General features: G+C 56.7%; 1 protein-coding gene across 6 annotated transcripts in view; it reads left to right on the top strand.

The window, feature by feature from the left end:
- Positions 1 to 19,719, top strand: part of SHANK2 (SH3 and multiple ankyrin repeat domains 2) — a 570,985-nt gene that overhangs the window by 266,384 nt on the left and 284,882 nt on the right. The gene's annotated exons all lie outside the window — the stretch shown is intronic.

Genomic DNA, 19,719 nt, shown 5'->3' with positions numbered 1-19,719 from the left:
CCAGGGGACTCCCAGAAATAGTCAATTTTATGTTGTGTGTATTTGACCATCATTAAAAATAATTTTTCGAAAAAGGAGATAAGGTAATGAAATATTTACCCTGATCATCAGCGCGAAGAGTGGATAAATGGCGGCTGTCAGTGGCTTTGACGTGACGCTCCTGTTGCCTATTTGTTGCTTTGGTTGCCTTCTGACTGCATAGATGCCACAAGAAGAACTCTCAAAGGGAGAAAAGGGCCAGGAATAGCTGACGTGTGTGTCAGCCCGTTTCATCCTCACTCGAGCACTTGTGTTTCCCACTTGGAGGAGGGGGAAACCGAGGCCCGGAGGTGAGGTCGCCTGCGCGGGGCTGCCTCGGGTGGATGTGGGGTTCTGCCCCAGCCAGGCCCCTCATGCCTTGGCCAGGCCTGCCTCGGCCGCCAGCCCCGACAGAGGGGACGGCCTTACTGTCCTCGCCGACCCCATCTGCCGTCCCAGGGGGCGTGCCCGGCCTGCTCCCCGCCCCGAGCGCTCGGCCCAGCCTGTTTGCAGCACTGACCGTGACCTGGGCGCCCTAGCCGCCCGTGCTCGCGGCTCAGGCCTCCCGGGATATAAACCCCCGAGCAGAGCCACCGGGCCAGAAGGTGCTGGTCCTTAGAGTCACGTACTCGTTTGATTCCTGGTGGTTTCCACAGGGGCTGGGGTCAGGCTCGCCCCGTGGGATGAGTCGGGGGCTCTGATTCTGAATGTGAGAGCGATCACACCCCGGGTGCACCGTGGGAAGCTTGCGTCTCGGTGGCCTGCCGCCTGTGCCCTGATCACACGTGCAGAGTCCTGGGTTCTAGTGAGTTCCCAGCTATTCTGCAAGAACACACGGGTCTGGGGCAGAATCCCGTTGGAAACACTGCCTGCTTTGTACCCTTCCTGGACCCTCGGGGCGCACTTTAGAACGTTAAAGGCCCTGGTGGGTCCTGCAGTAAAGATGCTCCCTGACTTTGTTTGACCTGGTGTTTCCCAGACTCGACTGTGGAACCTGTTTTGCACCATCTGCCCCCAGGGTCCCGTGGAACTCACTTTGGGAAAGCCGCACTGAGTCAACACCAAGGCCGCCGTGTGACTGCGCTGGGCCTGGTGGGGTGCTCGGGGGTGGGCTGGGGGTGCCTGCTTCCCCCTGCGGGGGTGCTCAGAGAGGGAGCAGCTGTCACTCAAGCCCCCCAGCCCCCAGATTCCCGGCGGCTCACAGCAGCTCCTTTTACCCGTACCTTAAGACACATTTCTATAAAACAGTCACTAGTCGCGGCGTTTAAAATCAGATTTCATGTAGAAATCCAGGGTGCCGGCTTCTTTTTTAGGAAGTCGTAATAATACTGCCGTAGCTAAGAGACTCGGGGAGAAACGCTGTCCTGGGAGAGGCCCCTCCTACTGCTTCGTGGGCTGTAAAATGAAGAGCCACGGGCTGCACGCTCTTTCCAACAGCTGAAAGTGGATGCACAGCCTCCTGCACCCGGGCCCTGCCAGGCCTGCTAGAGCCGCGAGGAAGCCATGCCCCACGCTGGCCGGTTCCCCCCCGCCCGGCGCCCCACCCCGGCGCCCCCTGAGTCCTGCCCTCACCTTTGGTTCACACCTTCCCAGGTGACCCACTCTGAGGCCAGATTACGAGGATGCAGGGGGTGGCAGAGCCGAGTCGGTTCCTTTTTATTTTTTTGAAGACTTTTTTTTGATGCGGACCATTGTTAAAGTCTTTATTGAATGTGTTACAATATTGCCTCTGTTTATATTTCGTTTTTTTGGCCGCAAGGCATGTGGAATCTTAGCTCCCCGACCAGGGCTCGAACCCGCACCCCCTGCGTTGGAAGGCGACGTCTTCACCCCTGGACCACCAGGGAAGGGAAGTCCCCGCGTCACTTCATTTATCCGAAGACCCTGGGCGCGTTCAGATGGCTCAGACGCTGCATCTGTGAACCCGAGCCCTGGGCTGAATTAATGGGGGGCCGAGGGTGGGGACTGAGCGCTTGGTAGAGAGAGACCAGGTGGGGCGGCGGCCACGGGCAGAGACATGCTCGGCCAGGGTGTTTTTCTAGAGGAATCTGAACTTAATTCAAGATGCCTGTGTCGGGTGGGGTGAGGGGCAGTCCCCTCCTCGGCGCGTGATCTGGAAGCCAGGCACGCCCCGCATTTTTAACACCGACAGCAGATTCTGGGGTGGACGGCTGTGCTTCCTGGCATTGCTTTTTTGCTTAAGGACACAGAGCAGAGGCGCTGCCTGAGCGACAAGGCTGCGTTGGGGGACCCCGTCATCAGAGCGGTGTTGGCGGAGGGGAGGACATCCCATCCCAGCTGCCAGAGGAGCCCTGACTCCACGGGACGACTCATGAGACCTAAAGCAGAGGCCGGTGTCTCAGTCTCCCCGAGGCCCGCATAAACCTTGTGTGGGGTGGAGGCCCCCTCCTGCGTCAGCCTGCACCCCTCACCCATGAAGCAAAGGGCTCAGCCGTCTTGTTCCAGGGCCCCGCTGGCCCTGCTGAGGTCACACCTCTCCTCAGAGCGGAGAAGCAGGCCCGGCCCCCTGGCGCAGTGCTCTTTTGCAAACCCAGACAAATTCCCAAATCCCATCGTGTGCCCGGGGCACATCCTCTGCACCAGGAAATGCACCAAAAGCTCCACGTTTGGATCAACCCATTCGGTGCCCAAGGCACCCACTGCGGGTAGGTCCTCCAGGCACCGGAGTGCGTGCGGGTTTAAATGAGAGCAGACTCCGGGCTTCGGCTTGCATCCCACCTCTGTGACCTTGGGCGGGTTACTGACCCTCTCTGAGCTGAAGTTGCCTCCTTGGTATCAGTGGGATAGTATGACTCCTTGTGGCTTTGGTGCTGAGATTAGGCACGCGCAGTGCTAAAGCAGGGCTGGGACCTTGTCGGCAGCGGGTCAGTGTCAGCCAGCATCATCATCACCATTGTTGTTATTATTGTTAATTCACAGATGAGCAGCCTGAGACCCTGAGGGCTCAGATATCTCCCCCAGGAAGCCCACCGAAGGGTAGCGCCGTCCTTTTCTGCCCAGATAGATAGGTCCCTCCCCCACTTTCTGTCCCTGACTTAGCACGGGGCTGCCGTCCTCCCAAAGGCACGTCCCAGACCCTCCAATCCCCCTCCCTGCCTCTCCACTTTGCAAAAGACACGCAACCCAGTTCCGGTCTCAGGGTAGCTGTGCACCCAGACGGTATCCTGGGCTCCTGGCCGCTGCCCTAGGCCACCTTTTTCCCGGGGAGGGACGGGGACCATCTGTGCGCTTTCCTGCCCACTGCGCGTTGCTTGCAGTCCGATTGCAGGAAGCGCGGGGTCAAGCGCTGGCGAGATCAGTCCAGCACCACCTCGAGCTGCATCTATTTTCAGACCGCGCTGCAAACTAGTTGGAAACGCACTGTCTTTTGCTCCTTTGTTCTGGTCCCTTGTTTTCCATCTCTCTGTAATTATGGGAAATGTGTATTCATTCACTCAGGGCCACCTGTCTGATTCTTAATCTCACTGGGCGTCTCTCTCTCCTTCATCACATATGTCCTGTTTCTAATGGGATCTCAGTTTCATCAGCTTCTTCCAAATCCTGCCTCAGGCTCCTGGGAACAGTCTGTGCGAAGGACACGGGGGGCGTCATAACCTGCATCTCCCATCGCTCTGCCTGTGCCCTTGGGGCCATGACAGCCTCCTGCCCTGGGTGCCTGCTCCAGTAAGGCCGGTGTCATCAGCTCGGTCTGGGCTGATAAGCAGACCCCGGGGAAGTTCATGAAGCCAAACAGGAGAAGCTTCATGGACTTGCCTGGTGACCTGGAGGGGCTGGTTGTTACCACAGCCCACTCCTGTGCTGGAAGGAGAAACCCTCTGGTGGTAGTGTGCCCCTCAGAGTGGAATCATATCCCCTCTAATAAGCCACTCCAGGTACGAGTGCTCTTATTAGCATGCTGATATTCTTGCTTTTCTCAATTTACCGTTGCCTGGTTGAGACACATTTTCTGTTTCTCACTCCAGAAATGAATTTTTTTTTTTCTTTTAAGAGAAAATTTGGTTCCAATTGCCCATTTGTATCCAGAGCCATAGAAACATTCAGCCCTTTCGGCCTGGCAATTCCGCTCGCTCCTGGGAATAGAGTCAGAGGAAGTGACTTGAAAGAGGAAGGGGGGGGCTATGCGCGTGAAGATGTTCTCGGCAGCGTTGTTTATAAAAGCGAGAAGCAAAAAACCATCTCAGCCTGACTCTAAGGAATTTGCCATGTTGACTCACCAGGTATTCTGTGACGTGGAACGGGATGACCCATACTGCTGGGACACTAGGTGGTACTTTAAAGGGCAGAATGCAGAACCCCGTCCACCTCCACAGCTGTTCCGGGTGTGTCTGAATCCTAGGAAGTGGGCAGGTCTGTGCCACACTGGAAAATGTGCATGGCATTTTAAACAGTATTTGTCTCAGTTGAATCACTTTGTGATACAGCAGAAACTAACACACCATTGTAAAGCAATTCTACTCCAAGAAAGATGTTAAAACAAAAAAAACAATATTCTTCTCGAGGATGTGGCTATCTATGGTGGGCTAGACTCGGAGTTTAGGGAGCGAAAGTGCGTGACCGTTTCGGGCAGAAACAGAACAGCCTGGTGGTGACCCTGAACAGCTGGAGTTCTGCCCAAGGGAGCGCTCTGCTGACCCCATTAGGAAAATGGGGCATTTGCTAGATTTTTTTTTTTTTTAAGCAGGGTATTCGTGAGCTGAACTGATGCCGTGGAGGACGGGTTAGTCAGGATGATGGTGCTGGAGGTTCTTTCTGTCCTGAGATGTGGAGGAAAGCCGGCCGGGCTGGGCGTAGAGGGGGCACTGAACAGCTGGGGGTGCTCCCCCAGCATATACCTGGGGAGTGACAGGGGGCTGCAAAGGCTTCATGGCCCCTCCCAGGGAAGGCTGAGGGGTCTTTGGGGAAGGATTCACTGAGGCCCAATCTCCCAGCCCAGGAGGAAGATGAGGGTGGTATAGCCACTCATCCAAGGAGGTGGAATTTAGAGACCGAAGGTGGAAGCACAGGGACATGTGTATGCAGTCCCCTGGTTCCCAGCCCAGGCCTGAAGGACGGCGCTCAGGGAAGTGTGGCATGGAGGGACCTTGCCCGCCTCTTGGGCCTCTGGGCGGTGGGAGCCCTGCTTGCTGACCCCTGAGCCTTACAGCGAAGCTTCCTTCAGCTTTGAGACAGGGCTTGGCTTCTTCCCTGAGCATGAAGTGAGCCCCTGCCTCCCAGGAGGAGCCGGGTCCCATGAAGCAGAGAATCCTGGACTCAGGTCAGCAATGCATGCAGAGGTGCCCACACCCGGCCGAAGGACCCGGGGGTGCAGGGCTGCAGACTCCTCCCCTCCTCCCACTTCTCTCCCACTGAAGGGGCCTCTGAAAGGCCATGTGCAAAGGACGCCACCGGAGCCCCACTTACCGGCTCAGAGAGGTCATTCAGCCTGTCTGTGGTCGCACAGCTAAACCTCGGCACAGGTGCAGCCAGGACTGGCGGATGGCAGGGCCCTTGCAGTAGCCACTGTGGCCCTGGAGCTCTGTGGCCCACATCTTGCCCACCTCGGGGCCGCCCACGGTGTCTCTGGGAGCCGGCCCGGGCTGCCCCAAAGGGAAAAGGTGCTTCCTCCCCCAGAACGGCTTTCTCTTTCCAGCTTGTGTGTTGGCCCCAAATCAAGGGAAGGCAAAACTATCTTCTAATTTAAAAAGAGTGAGTGATTTGAAAGTCTTTTCAGACATAATGAGATGTTGGATGTGTACAAGGCTTTGGGAGTCCCCCAGGGCTACACGGGCGTCACCTGAAGCCTCGCTGTCCCTCTGTGGTCTGGCAGCAGTGGTGGCCCTGGCAGGCAGCGGGGCACCTGAGAGAGATAGACAAGGTCCCCCCATCCTGCAGGAGCCCCGAGTGAATGGGGGGACACACAGAAGGTGGCCAAGTCCCACAGGGATGGCACCCTGCCAGGAAATAGGGCTGTGGTTGCAGGTGGACCACTTGATAGGGCAGGGGGTGGTCCCCTCTGGGACTGAAGGATGGGGTGGGGTGGGCTCCAGGGATGGCTGCCCAGGCTGTGGCAGCCACTGAGACTTGATGTAGATGGGTGTGTCGGCTGGACACCCCGGACGAAGTAGGAAACAGCACAGGAGAAACAGATAGACGCCCCCCAACCCTCCACCACCCCCGCCAGGCCCCTCATCCTGCAGGAGCTGGCTCACCCAGTGAGTGAGGAGGACAGGCAGAGGGGCTGGTGACATCTCGGGGGCTGGTGCAAGCACCCAGGTCAGGGCTGAAATTCCAGGCCCTTCTGGGACATCGAATTGCAGGGCTTGGGTTCAGTATCAGCTGCTGGGTCAGGGATGGGGCTAAGGGCAGATCCCCCCATGGCCAGGCTGTGTGACCTCAGGCAGGTTACTGAAGTGCTCTGGGCCTCAAGGGTCCTCCAGTGCATAACAGGGAGGAGTCACCACTTGGCACGGTCGTGGGGAGAAGGGACAGATATGAGACACGCGTAGCAGTCATTGTCTACTTCCACTTTTGCTGTTGTGGTGACTGTTGTCTTATTTCTGGATCCCACATCTTTTCTACATTTCTGCAAGAGAGCAGAGCAAGCCAAGGTGTCTCTGGGGCCCCAGTGAAATCCATCAAGTCCCTTTGACCTGGGGAGGCCTGACCTGAGTCTCAGAGGTACCCCAGGGCCCAGGTGGCCAAGTGGGACCCTACCCAGCAGCCCTGAAGATCCTGTGGTTCTGTCCTCGGCCTGCCGGGGTCGGAGGGGCCCATGGCCTGCAGGCTCCAGCCTCCCTGTGTGGCTGCCCAGCTCCCCCGAAATCGCGCCACTCAGCTCCAAGAACCCTCTCTTCTCTTGGAGAAGGATGCTCCACAGAGCTGACAGGGTCCTTGGGTTTGCCAGCCAGAAGGACTTTTAGTGGGCATTCTACTTGACCCCTTATTTGACATATGGGGAAACTGAGGCCCAGGGGAGGCGGGACCCACAGCCAAGCAGAGGTAGGATCAGGACACACACAGGTGAGTCAGTTGACTTCCCCGTTCAGCATCACCTGCCCCCCAGGTGAGCCCCCTGCCCTCCCCCTGCAGGGTCTACCCCACTCCCTCCTGTCCAGCGGTCGGGACACCACTGGCTGGCTTTGACGTTGAGGTGGGGGTGGAAGTGAGGCCAGCGCTGCCCCAGAGTGAAGGGCACGGGGTTGAGTGAGTTCTGGCACCGCTTGAGCCTCAATCTTCACGTCCGTAAAATGGGCATGAAAGGACCCACCTCACCTGGCTTTTGAGAGAATGGAACGTGTGACAGGCCCGGCCCTGGGCTGCGCTGGGTGGGCGTTCAGAGTGGGGGGCTACAGTGATGATGCGGGTATTCATGTTGGAGAAACGACCACCGCCTCAGCCCTCAGAGCCCTCCACCTGCTCATCCCAAATTGCTCATGGGAGGCAGCCGCCATCCACATCTCTTCACCTTACTTTCTGAGGCCACGGCCCACTGGCTGGCCCACCGGGGTCTTCTCTCCCCTCCTGCCCCTCACGGTTGGGTTCTGCCTGGACTTGGGGTTTGCCTGATGGTGGCACCTGATCGAGCTCTGCTGCCAGCTCGTCCCGGGAAGGAATTCATTTGAAGGTGAAATCAGTCACCGAGGCTTAATTAGTTCCCAGAATACAAACCTGCCTTAGGACCTGCTAGCGAGGGCATGAACCCAGGTGGGACCGACACGGGGACCATCGCGGTGCTCACTCAGGGCTGTCACGAGCACTTCATTCTCCGGGCATCCCGGCACCTGTATAGGTTTCGATCCGCTAACACTTTGATCTAAAAGGTGGGGGCCCGAAATCTTCAAAGGCTGGATTCTTGTGTTGAAATAAACCTCCGCAGTGTCTGTGATCCTTCCCGCCAGGCTGCAAGGGCACCCATGGTGCCAGGAACAACTGCATGTCTTGGCTTCCACGGTCAGTGGTCAAGGCACACCCAGGCTTCCTCACTCCGGCCCGTCTCTGCTTTGACACACTCACCATCTCCCCAATGGACATACCTGCTGCCTCTAGACACAGAGATCAGGGACTCACTGCCACGTACTGTGTGTGCATGCAGGTGGGCAGTTGGGGAGATGCTTATTTGCTTAATATATGTTTATGAACCCATGACTTCTACCTTCCAGTAATGTCAGAGCAGCTCAGGTCGGACGAACCCTCCTGCTGATAACAATGACAAACTTGAGACAAAATATATAAAAATAGCAACAACTGCTTTTAGCCATTGATAGGTAACTGAAAGCAGATGGAACCAGAGGGGCCAGGACCCTTGACAGAAGGGGAGTCCTCCAGGTGAGACCCACGTGAATGAGGGAGTTCCTTGATAGAAAGTGAGTTTCTCTGGGTTGAGGATCCAGTGGTTGGAGGTCAGGGTCAGGGCCACCTGAGTGGCTGGAAATGGGGGGGGGGAGGATGCTGGAAAGTGGGTAGCCCCCAAATCTGCACATAAATCCCCCTCAGATCCTTGACTGACTTCTGAACTGTCATGTGCAAAATGAGAGTCCAGGGGTCCCAGTGGAACACAGTAGCTTAAAGCTCAACGAGCCAAGGGGAGACAATGTGGAGTTGAGTTCTGTCTCATTCGAGGAGTTTGTTTCTGCCAGAGCCCAAGAAGGGCCCCAGAAGTCAGGACCTCCCATAAGGACCACACCAACAGAGATTTCCCCAAAAAGCCTAAAAGCCATGCTTTCACAGGACAAAGTGTTCTGCTGATAATTTTACTCCCTGCCAGAGGAACTCAACACTCTTCAGAGGAAGATAACAAGACCCAGAGTCTCTACAACTTATCAAACACAATGGCTGATATAGAATCAAAAATGACTAGACAAGCAAAGAAGCAGGAAGGCGTGACATGTAATCAAAGGAGACCTCAATTAACAGAAGCAGACCCAGAGACAACCCAGATGTTAATAGGCAGACAAGGACCTAAAATAACTGGAACATGTATTTATAAGCTCCCACTTGGTGCCAGGTCTTGCGTTGTATCCTGTGTAAAGCCCCTCCCCCACCCATGCCTTCCAGAAGGTTCCAGCTGTGGGGTGGAGGTGTTCATGGTGGGAAGAGTTCTAGGAACAGATATTTCATGCAGTGAGACAAACACAGTGAAAGCCTCAATGACAAAGTCCAGGATGTGAGGTAGGAAAGTGACATTCTTTCGTTTATTCATTTATCGAATCAAGGTAGAAAAGCACAGATATCTTGTGGGAGGCTGAGCTGTGTTCTGGTGATGAAGTGGTGAATAAGACAGACGCAGTCCCTATGGATAAAATACGATAATATAAGCAAACTCACAAATGGTGTGATTTCAGTTTTTGAGAAGTGCAATGAAGGAAAAGTAACAAGGGGCTAAGAGAGAGAATAAGAGGGTTGCCTTTTTAGAAAGGATGGTCAAGGAACACCTCTGGGATGAGGCGACCTTGAGAGTGAGTGCTGAAGGATGGGAGTTAGAGAAGCCCACTCGAGGGGAGGGTAAAGGAGTCCATGTGGGGGGCACAGCAGAGGTGAGGCCCAGAGGGGTGTTCAGGGCACCGAGAGGGGCCGGCAGGGGCCTGTGGGGGGAGGGGCGGTGTGGAGGAGCAGGGGTAGCGGAGGTGATGGCATGAGGACCCCTGGGGGCCTGTAAGGGAGAGCGACACAGCCTGCCACATGTGGTGTCTTTGAAGTTCAGGCAGCTCTAACAAAACACCACAGACAGGGCACGTTAAACAACAGACATTTATCTCTCACAGTCCTGGAGGCTGGACGTCCAACATCAAGGTGCCTACCAGTTCAGGTCCCAGTGAGGCCCCGCCTCCTGGTTTGCAGATGGTGCCTTCTCTCTGTGTCCTCATGTGGCAGAGAGAGATGTCTCTCCCTGCCTCTTCTTATAAGGGCACTAATCCCATCATGAGGCCCCACCCTCATGACCTAATCACCTCCCAAAGGCCCCACCTCCCAATACCATCCCACTGGGAGGCAGGGCTTCAGCCTATGAATTTGGGGGAGATAACCTTCTATCTCTAGCACATGGTCACTCTAGCTACCCTCCAGCCAGCTCAGGGGCTGCCTTTCCACAAATCGCTCTGTGTGTCCTGAGACATGTGGGCGTCCGTGGCTGCAGAGGTTCACTCTGTGGGGTCCTGGCACCTGCAGTGCAGTCCCCAGTGTCCAGGCACCCAGAAGGCTTCCGGAAGAGATGTCCATGTCTGGCCTTGGTGGTTGAGGGCAGTTCCGTTGAGCAGTTGGGCAGGGTGGGCACTGGTGACTTGTCTCAGTGCCTTGAGCCTCAGTTTCCCCTGTGGGAAGTCCAGATGTCCTCCATCGCTGGGCTCTCAGAAGGGACCCTCAGGGTGGCTCTTGCTTTCTTTATTAAGCCACAGTGCTGCCACTTGCCCCACCCCACCAGGGGAGAGCGTTTGCCCGGCATGCAGTGTCTCTGCGGGACTCCGGGGCACAGGCTGAAGCTGCACGGAGGGAGGGGCAAAGGCAGGGTTTGGAGTCTGCGGTCCTTCCAGAATGCACCTTGGGGACCCTCATCCTCTGTGTGGTCAGCCCCAGTTCAACCCTCCAAAGCCCCTCTCCCTGTCCCTGCTCTGACCTTGGTCTTGACTCTAAAGCACTGCGTCAGGACTGGTGGGTAGCCCCTGCCGGAGCTCCCGACTCCTGCTACCATCAGCAGGGAGCCTGACTGCCCTGGGGAGAGACCCCCACCCCGGGGGGGTTCTGAAGCCCCCTCATCGGTGCCCCTTACCCGATTATCCAGGGGCCTCAATGGATCCTCCAGGAGCAAAGCTTCCCTCTGTGGCCCCAGCTGACGGGAACGTTACAAATCCTGCAGACACCTACATCTTTGTTCAAAGATAACCCCGCATTATTGCTGAGACGCCTTTTTATATCTCCTGTTATTTATAAAAGTATGATTCATTTAACAATTATTGTGAGATGGAGAAATGTTGCCTACTAATATTAAAATTTCAGTTATCTAAAGCAACGCAGAAAGGAAGCAAGGTCTGCTATTTTGGATCAGGTGGGGAGTAGGCAGGAAGAATCCGGGTCTAGCCCACAGCCCCCCAGGACCTGCTGCCTCCCTGGTCCTGGCTTGGTGAGCTGGACGAGGCTCTCACACACACAGTTTCCTTTTCAGCAATTGGTTTTTGCTTCTGTAAGGTAAAGCGGAGGGCGGGGCTGGTGGGCCACTGAGACCCTCTGGAGTTTCGTTTCCTCTTTTCAGTTCCCCATGGGGCTCCTGTCTGTCGAGAGGCTATAGCCGCCTCCGCAAGTTTGCATTAAGGCAGAGATAGACTCAGGGACTCTCCTGCTTACCCAGCCCCTGTCTCCATCCCAGCCAGCTCTCCCTTCTCCACCCACCCCCACAAATAGGAGGCGGGGCCTGAGTGAATCCCCAGGCCGCTTGGAAAGAGAAGGGAAACAGCCACTATCTCTGGGATTTCAGGGCCTTGGAGACATTCACCTCCCAGCCCCAACCCCAGCCCCAGCCCCGCCAGCTGGTCAGCCAGGGTCTTATTGAAGAGATCACTCTGGCTGTTGATGAAGAAAAGGAAGGTCCCAAAGGATTTTGGTGGCCCTCAGTGTGCCAAGGGGGCCAGAGAGCCAGGCTTGGGAGCTGTGTAGCCAGCCTGGTAACCAGCCCACGTGTGGCTGCTCCATGGAGCCGGCGCCGCCCTGAGCCGGGTCCACGCCCACTGGCCCCGTGGCGTTGCTCCTCCTGAATCAGAGCCTTGGCTGTGCCTTGGGTCACCTGGAGCCCCGGCAGCAGCGCAAAAGCCGAAAGAATGAGCCCTAGCTCCCCCGACCCCCAGACAGGCAGGACGGGGGGTGGGGACTCTGCAGACACAGCAAGGACACTGAGGACACTGGCCTGACCGATGTCCAGCGCGCCTGCCCGTGGGGACCGGGCGGGAGCCCTGCAGGGCCGTCCTTCTCTGGTGCCCAGCAGGGCAGCTGGGCCTCCGAGGATCGGGCAGGGCCTGGGCGGACGTGGGGGCGGATGGAGGTAGGATGGGGCAGAGAAGGGAGGCGATTTCAGTACAACCAAGGAGACCAGCTTGGTGGGCCTGGAGAAGGGCCTGGGGACACTCAGAACAAAGTAGAAGCTGGACTCGCGACCTCCCTCTTTTCCGGTTCATTCATGCGCTCACGTCCACAGCAGTGCGAGCACACCCCGTTCGCAGGACGATAGGGGAGCTGGACGCTAGACCTGGCTTCAGGAAGCTTGATGTTCCCTGGAGCCGGGAAAGTCCCCAGGGTGGACTGCTGGCCGGGCGGCCCTGGGTGGGGCGGGGTGGGGGTGGGGTCTCTCCAGTAACTGGATCCATCCGGGAGACTTCCTGGAGGAGGCGGCACCCAAAGAGGCCATGTAAATGCATTCTGAGGGACCTCGGAGGGCTTATCCCCAGACACGGGGGCAGGGTGGGGGCCGGGTAGATTGACTTGGTATTCACTCACAGATTTTTTTTTTTTTAGTTAAATGCATTTATTTAGCAGTTGCCCATTTAGCCATGGCAACCTTCAAGTCCAGGCACTGTTACAGGTATTGATTTGATCCTCACCTCCTGTGTGGCGACACCATTCACATCCCCACTGATAGAAGAGGAAATGAATGTACGGAGATTTATCGTGGCTTTCCCGGGTCACAGAGCTGGGAGGTAAAGGGGCTGGGACTCGACCCTAGAAGGCTGACCTCCCCCTTTTTGTGCTCTAAACACGACTTATGCGATCCCACAGCCAACACTGGGAATGCGTTGGGTTATTCCTACCTTACAGATGGGGAAACCGAGGGCCGGGGTGCCTGACCAGCCCATGGCCGCCAAGCAGTAAGACACAGAGCCGGCCCCTAAATCAGATGCTGGCCCCCTTCCCCTCATCGGGCTCTTTCCCCGCCGGCTGGCACGGCGAGCAGAGGTGGGCTGATTGTCCACGCCGAGCAGGCGATGTTCCTGAGACCCACCGGCCCCGCAGACTCTCACCAGGCTTGTTTATAACACCTGGCGCATCCTCCCTGCCAGGACTTCAGAGCATCTTGAAATGTTCTGAGGTGCGAAGAGTCTTTTTTATAGAAAAAATGAAATTATTTTCAGCCTGTTATCAGGCAGTTGTCAAAAGACGTGACAAGTGAAGGGCTTAGACAGCGAGGGTTTGGGAGGCGGTCAGAGCGGGGGGCGGGCATGGGGCACAGAGGCCAAAGCTGTGCAGGTCGGGGTAGGGGGGGCATGGGGTGGACGGGAGGGCGGGGCCGTGTCGCGCATCGTTTATTTATTACTTCTTACCGAGGGCCTGGCACTGGACTCGGGCTGGGTGGGGCTGAGTTGATGCTAAAGGGCCAGGCCAGAAGGCTGACAGCTTGGGGTTCATTCCGGGGTGACCTTCTTCCTTCCTGGAAGCTATCTGATTTGGGGGGCCTCCATTTAATCCCTCCTCCTGCCTTTTTGTCTTTCAAACAGGCCCCAACTCAAAAGATGCTCACTTATCCTTTGAGGTGGATGGGTGGGTGAGCAGGTGGACAGATTCACCAGGTAGCATCCCGGCCCCACCCCCTGCCACCCGCCACCCGCCTCACCCCAGCCCAGCTCGGACCCAGAATTCTTCTTCTCCCTTCTCCCCCTAGTTTGGAATGAAATCCATTTGAAACCAAACCTCAGTCCGCAGGAATGTGACCAGCACAGCCTCTGATAGTCACTTTGGATGCTCCGTGAAGGACCCCGTGTAGGAAGAAAGGGTCTAGGAGTTGATGGGAGGAAAGCTTAGCCATCTTTGGGCTGGGCTCCGACACCTCCAAACCTACTTTATTTGTTGGGATGAAGCCTGTGCTTCGACTGCCTTGGCTTTCCCTTCCAATTAGTATGTGGCAGGTGCGGGCGTGTTGTCTGTGTGACAGCAAAGGAGACTGGTGCACATGGGTGCAGAGCCAGCACACAGGTAGTGAGCTCCCTGTTGCTGGAAGTATTCAAGGAGAGCATGCCTGCCAGTGGCGAGGAGGTTTTACATGGGCGAGGTGGGTGAAGTCAGGAACGGACCACCTCCTCCCCAAACCCCGGCAGGATTTCTGTGGGGCAGAGCCTGGTCCGTGGGGCCGGGCACACCGTAGGTCTGCACATGAACCTAAGCTCTGGCTCCTAGTCTTGGTGAATTGTTTGCTCAGATTCCTGGAAGGGTGATTGGAAGAGTTGTCTGCTTATTAGAAGAACTGAAGGTGTCTGGAATGGGAATCCTTTGGCTAAGGGGTGTTTCCTGGGGTTCCTCAAATTCTCTTATGTCCAAAGTCTGGTCTTACGCCCCCACCCCGCCCCTCATGCAGCCTGGGAGGGAGCCAGAATCTTCTCTGTCCTGACCACTGCTGCATCCCCTGGGCCCGCACAGCTCGAGTCCACACGCGTGATGGGACGTGGACCCTGGGCGGGGGGTGAGGGGTGATGGAGAGCCCCGCCTGCCCCTCTGCCTGGGGCCAGCCAGCCTGTTTCCTGGTTACAGGGTCTGTCTCAGCAAGGCTCACCTCTCGGGTGGGCAGCCGGGAGGGCCCCATCGTTTCCAGACTCTGCTCCTACTTGTGGACAAACGCACCATGAGGGTCACTCCGAACACAGTGACGGGGCGGCGGGCCGGGGGCTGTCCCACCTGGGCCACGTGGAAATGCTCTTTGGGCATCTCGGGTTCTGCTCCCAGCACGGGGGCAAGGGCTCCACTCCAGGTCTACAGCAGGGGAGCCGGCGATGGCCCGGCACCTCTGGCCTTTGGCGGGGTCGCCGCCCATCAACCCCGGAACACAGGCACTCTCTGCTGACAGCAAAGATGGCAGCGCCAGAGCAAAGATTGTCGCGGGGACTTGGTGCGGGAGGAGGCCCACGCTTTGGGACAGCATCGATCACTAGCAGATGGAGGGAGGGTTGAGTGCCACAGAGCCGCCCACTCCCCAGAGGGTTTCCTGGGCGGGGCGAGTGCTCGGGACCCACACGGCAGGGCCCCAGCCTCCGGGGGACGTCCCTAGTTTCACCGTCACTGTGGCATCCTGTCCCAGCCGGGGCAGACGGCCAACACACCCCCGATAAGCTAGACATCCCCACCTTGAAGACCCCTGGCAAGTAAACCCGGTGGCAGAGCTGCAGGCTCCCCGAGTGGAAGCAGCTGTGTCCTTGTTGGTGATGCTTTCTGCATCCGAGAGAGATGCTTCTGGAAGCTTTTCAGCCTTGCACCAAGGTCCAAGGACATCCAGCTGTGCCAGCGCCACCTCTGTCCCCCAGGGACGTGAGTGGTGAGGGGCAGGTCGTGGGGTCTTTGTTGATAAACTGCACCAGCGGCCGAATGTCTCTGGGGGCAGGTCCCGGAAATGGCCTGGGCTCTGGCATGGCGGGGGAGGGTCACCTGGGGCGGGGTTTGAAGGCAGCTCTGGGCTGTGTGATGGGGTGTCCTGGGAGCGCAAGGAGGACGATGCTCAAATGCTCGGCTGGTACAGGGCACCCAGTCTCCATTCTCGCCACCCTGGAGAGACCGTTGGGTGAGACGTCCCGCCAGCCTGGGCATCCCATGAGGAGATGCTCCCAGGGCTTCTTACGCTGCCATTTTTGTTGACACAAAGCATGTCGACCATATGGAATTCAACTTACAGGCTCCCGTTGCTTTTCCTCATCTCATCCCATCTTTCTCTCTCTCGCTCGCTCTTTTTTTTTTTTTTTTTTTTTCCGAATTTCAGAAACAGTTCTCTTAGCAACGGAAAAAACACACACTTAATTACAGCCCCAGCAGCAGATGTGTCGGGTGGCAGGGCCCGCTCCCTGGGATGCTCCGTTTAGTTTTCGGGAAGACCTTTCTCCTTGTGTAGAAATAACCCCGTTCCACCTGCCGTGGGGCTCGCCAGCCATGGCCCCTCCCTTTGTGTTTCCTGCAGGGCAGAAGTTTCTCTCTGTCGCCTCTCCCTGTGTCTCCCGGACCTCTGTAAGAAATGTGCAACGTGGCTCTGAAAACGCTCATTTTTATCAACTGCCTGGAATTAGGGCAAGCCGTGGCTGGGCTGCAGTTTGTTTTATCTCTCTTTTGTTTCAAAAAAAAAGAGGGTGGGTGGAAATCCTGTTTTCTCCAGGGTCATTACCTCCAAGGGGGAGGGGCGGGGAGCTAGAGAAGTAATGGGTCCTTGTGTGTGATACTTGCCAGCGGAAATCTGGGTCATGTTCAGAAATTCCAGAAGGCTGGCACCGGCCGCCCAGTTAACACGGGTCTGGCGCGCGGCTTATCTGGAACCGGGATGTTTTATCTCCTCGACTGGCTCCCCACATCAGCTGGCGGACAAACGGCATTCGAGAGCACTTGGCTTTTTCTTTAAAATGAAAATCAGCGAAGCACCGTGCATGCTATGTAGCCCCAGGCGCCTCTGAGCGGGAGTGGCCGGAGCCCCAGCCGGAGGGTCCTTGAATCGTCGCGGGGGGGCTCCGACTCACCGATGCCTCCCGCGTGCGATGCTGACCCTCCTCCCCGATGCACTGATCACAAAAGCAGGGTAGCACCGCTCACATGACGGGCGCGGGGAGCGGCCGCGGGCTTTGAGAGCAGCCCCAGTCTACGCACAGTTGGCTCCCAGCTGACAGGCAGAATATGGGGTGGGCTTTGTCACCAGCATGCTGGGTCTGGCCTGCCCAGCTGTGCTCGGGAGCCGGCAGTGCCCAGAGGCCCGCCACCGCTCCCCGGGTCCAAGCCGCTCCGGAGCCCAGGGGCCCGGCAGCCCTCCTCCCCTTCCTCCCATCCGAGAAGGTTATATAATGAGCGGACCACTGCCGAAGTCGGAGGGAAAATGAAGTCTTTGTTAAATGCCTTCACCAAGAAGGAAGGTAAGGAACGAGCTGTAGGGTGCGTGGTGCACGGGAATGAGCAGTTTCTTACTGATTCTCCGGGGGAGCTGGGGCCTCCCGTTCCTCCTAAAATTGCTGGTTGTTCATCCCCGTCATGGAAGGGAATAATTACTTCTGGTGGGCGATAGGGCTTTGTTGCAGTTGGTCTGGAATTTTAACCCACTTGAAGGTGCCGGGGTTTTTTTGCTGTTGTTTTTTTTTTTTCCTAAGTCTCCAGCCTCTTTGCAGAATTGTGGCATGTGCATCCCTGGTGCTTCCAGAGGGCAGCTTAGGAACTAAGTCCTGGGGAAAATGGGAAGTTTGACTCTAGTCTGTCCGCTACCTGGAGGATACTGAGCACTTGGGCAGGAGTAAGGAAGGTCAGGACACGGCTGGCCGCCCCGGCCGGGTGGACGCTTTCAAAACCACCGCTCGGCTGTCCTTGGCCGTCCCCGGGTTGCAGTTTCAGGGAGCGGATGGGAAATGCAGCGCGGTAGACTTTAAAAGTGCATCTGCTTTTTGCATACCTTGTGTGATTTGTATTGTGGAAAAGAAACGTATAAGTAAATGCATGGAAGACAGCTAAGAAAATATCCACCCACTTAGAGTTTGCAGATTGCCTGAAAGAAGGAAACAGTTGGGTGGAATATTAATTATTTTCAGACAGGAAAAGAGTTATTTCTAACCCTTTTCACACAAAAACCCCCAACATTTCCACGGCTGGTTCCAGTTAGTTTGTCAGACAGGGAGCTCTTGTTTTATGAAATCAGGAGGTTTATGAAGATGTGAGTTTAGAGGGATTAGGAAGATATTTCCCAGCCCAAGCCATAAAATAAACATGGAAGAAATTTCCAATTACACCGCACAGGAAACGAATTTAATGTGAATCTTGGTAATTAAGCGAGATAATTTTCATTAGAATATTCACCCTGATGTCACCTAGGCGATTCCATCCGAGCAACTCGATGGCTCCTCAGGGCAGAATGTATTTGCAAAAGTCCCAGCTCTTTTATCCCTTAATCTTCCAAGGGCAGCTGCCCCATGTGAATTGTCACCATTCTCAGAAAGACCTCTTCCGCCTGGTTCTTGGGAATGTTTAGAAAAAACAGACTTTGTCTGTGCTCGTTTGCTTACATGATGAACCCAGATTCACCTTCTGGGACTTTGATCTTTGTAATCTGTGCACAGCATGAGTGTTTCAGTTGGGGGTATGGTTTTCTGTTCATTCTGTTCTCTTCTTCCCTCGATTTTTCTTCCCTTGTAAGTCTTTCTTAGCCATTGGCAGGACTTCCCCCCCCCCCAAGTTCCATCACTTTCTGTCAAGGGCGTTAGTACTGTACATACCCAGTTACATTGGTCAGAAAAATAGAATTGGCCGTAGGGTCAGGGAAGCTGGGAGGCTCGGCCCAAGTTCGCGTCATGGAGTGTGGGCGTTTCCTGGTCTCGGGGTGTCCCCTTGGAGCTGGCGTGACCCCTCCCCCCTCCCCCCGGTCCCCCGGGCCTGTCCTCGGGTGGGGGGCGCGGCGAATGAGCCAGGAAGCCGAGGGGGCTCTACCCCAAGCGTCTGCCTGAGAGGCTGGCTTCCTCCTGGTGCTGTGGTCCTGCAGCCAGCGGGCTCTGTGAATGGAGAGCTTCGCTGCTCTCGGAGATCCTGGAACCACCGTCCTTTGCAAGGTCTCCGCCACTCCTCTGCCGGGCGGGGCTCAGATCACCCTCTGTCGTTCCAGAAGTCTTCTGGCCTCCATCCGACACTGACAGAGGGAGTGACATGGATGAGGCTCTCCCTGGTGACCAGCAAACACAAACCCGGCACTTTTCCCAAAATTGAGATTTTACTAGGAGGTGGGGTAAGGTCTGGGCTGATTCCTCGGTGGGCCGAGCCCTGGAGAGGGTAGCCTCTTGGGCCCTGGAGACAGGGGTCCACAGAGCACGCCTTTCCTACTCCATCTCCCTCCCGGCCAGGCTTTGAAGAGTTCCTTTGCTTTGAGGATGTAAGTGATAGTGTCTCTTGCCCTGACAGACAGCCTTCAGAGGAAGCAGGTTGGCATGAGGGTGCGGCTGGAAAGAGCGTGACCTCCCCGGTGGGTCATTTCCAAGTTCTCACGACTGTAGGAGCCAGATGTGGATTCTGAGTGTGCGTCCTCGGGAAGCCTTGTGACATTTCTGTGTGGCTTCCCTGGGTTGGCCGCATCTCTGCTTTCCCAGGACTGCCCTGCATCCCAGGGAGGTGGCAAAGGGGTGCACTTGGTCACAGCTGTCTCAGTGGAGCTCTGCCAGCACCACCTCTGTCCCTGTCAGCCCTGCCAGCACCACCTCTGTCCCCCATGAGCCCTGCCAGCACCATCTCTGTCCCCTGTGAGCCCTGCCAGCACCACCTCTGTCCCCCGTGAGCCCTGCCAGCACCACCTCTGTCCCCCGTGAGCCCTGCCAGCACCACCTCTGTCCCCCGTGAGCTCTGCCACCACCACCTCTGTCCCCGTCAGCCCTGCCCTCCAGCATGGGAGTGGGCTGGCAGCAGGGGGCTGCTATACTTGGTTTCCATGATGAACTTCACCACCTCTGACTTTGGGCAGCTGGGGTGGTGGATCGTGCAGGACTCCGTCCTGAACTGCTGGTGCCGTTCTCTGAGATGCTGGCTTCCCCAGGTCCAGATCAGCCCTCCCGGAGGGTGTGTGTTTCCCATGGCCCTGTGGTCGGGTTTGCAGACTGGCAGCCCAGGCTTCTGGCCAAAGTGTGCACAACCTCGCGTATTGGGCCTCGGCCTGGGGCAGCCAGCTCGAAGGAGGTCCGTGTCCTTTGCTGCCGGAATTGGCGTGTCGCTTCCCTTGCAACCCAGAGGCTTACATTTCTTTAGACG

The sequence above is a fragment of the Eubalaena glacialis genome, chromosome 10 (genome assembly GCF_028564815.1).
Source record: "Eubalaena glacialis isolate mEubGla1 chromosome 10, mEubGla1.1.hap2.+ XY, whole genome shotgun sequence".
NCBI classification, from domain to species: domain Eukaryota; kingdom Metazoa; phylum Chordata; class Mammalia; order Artiodactyla; family Balaenidae; genus Eubalaena; species Eubalaena glacialis.
The sequence above is the reverse complement of the archived record's forward strand: the minus strand, read 5'-3'. Positions and strand labels throughout refer to the sequence as shown.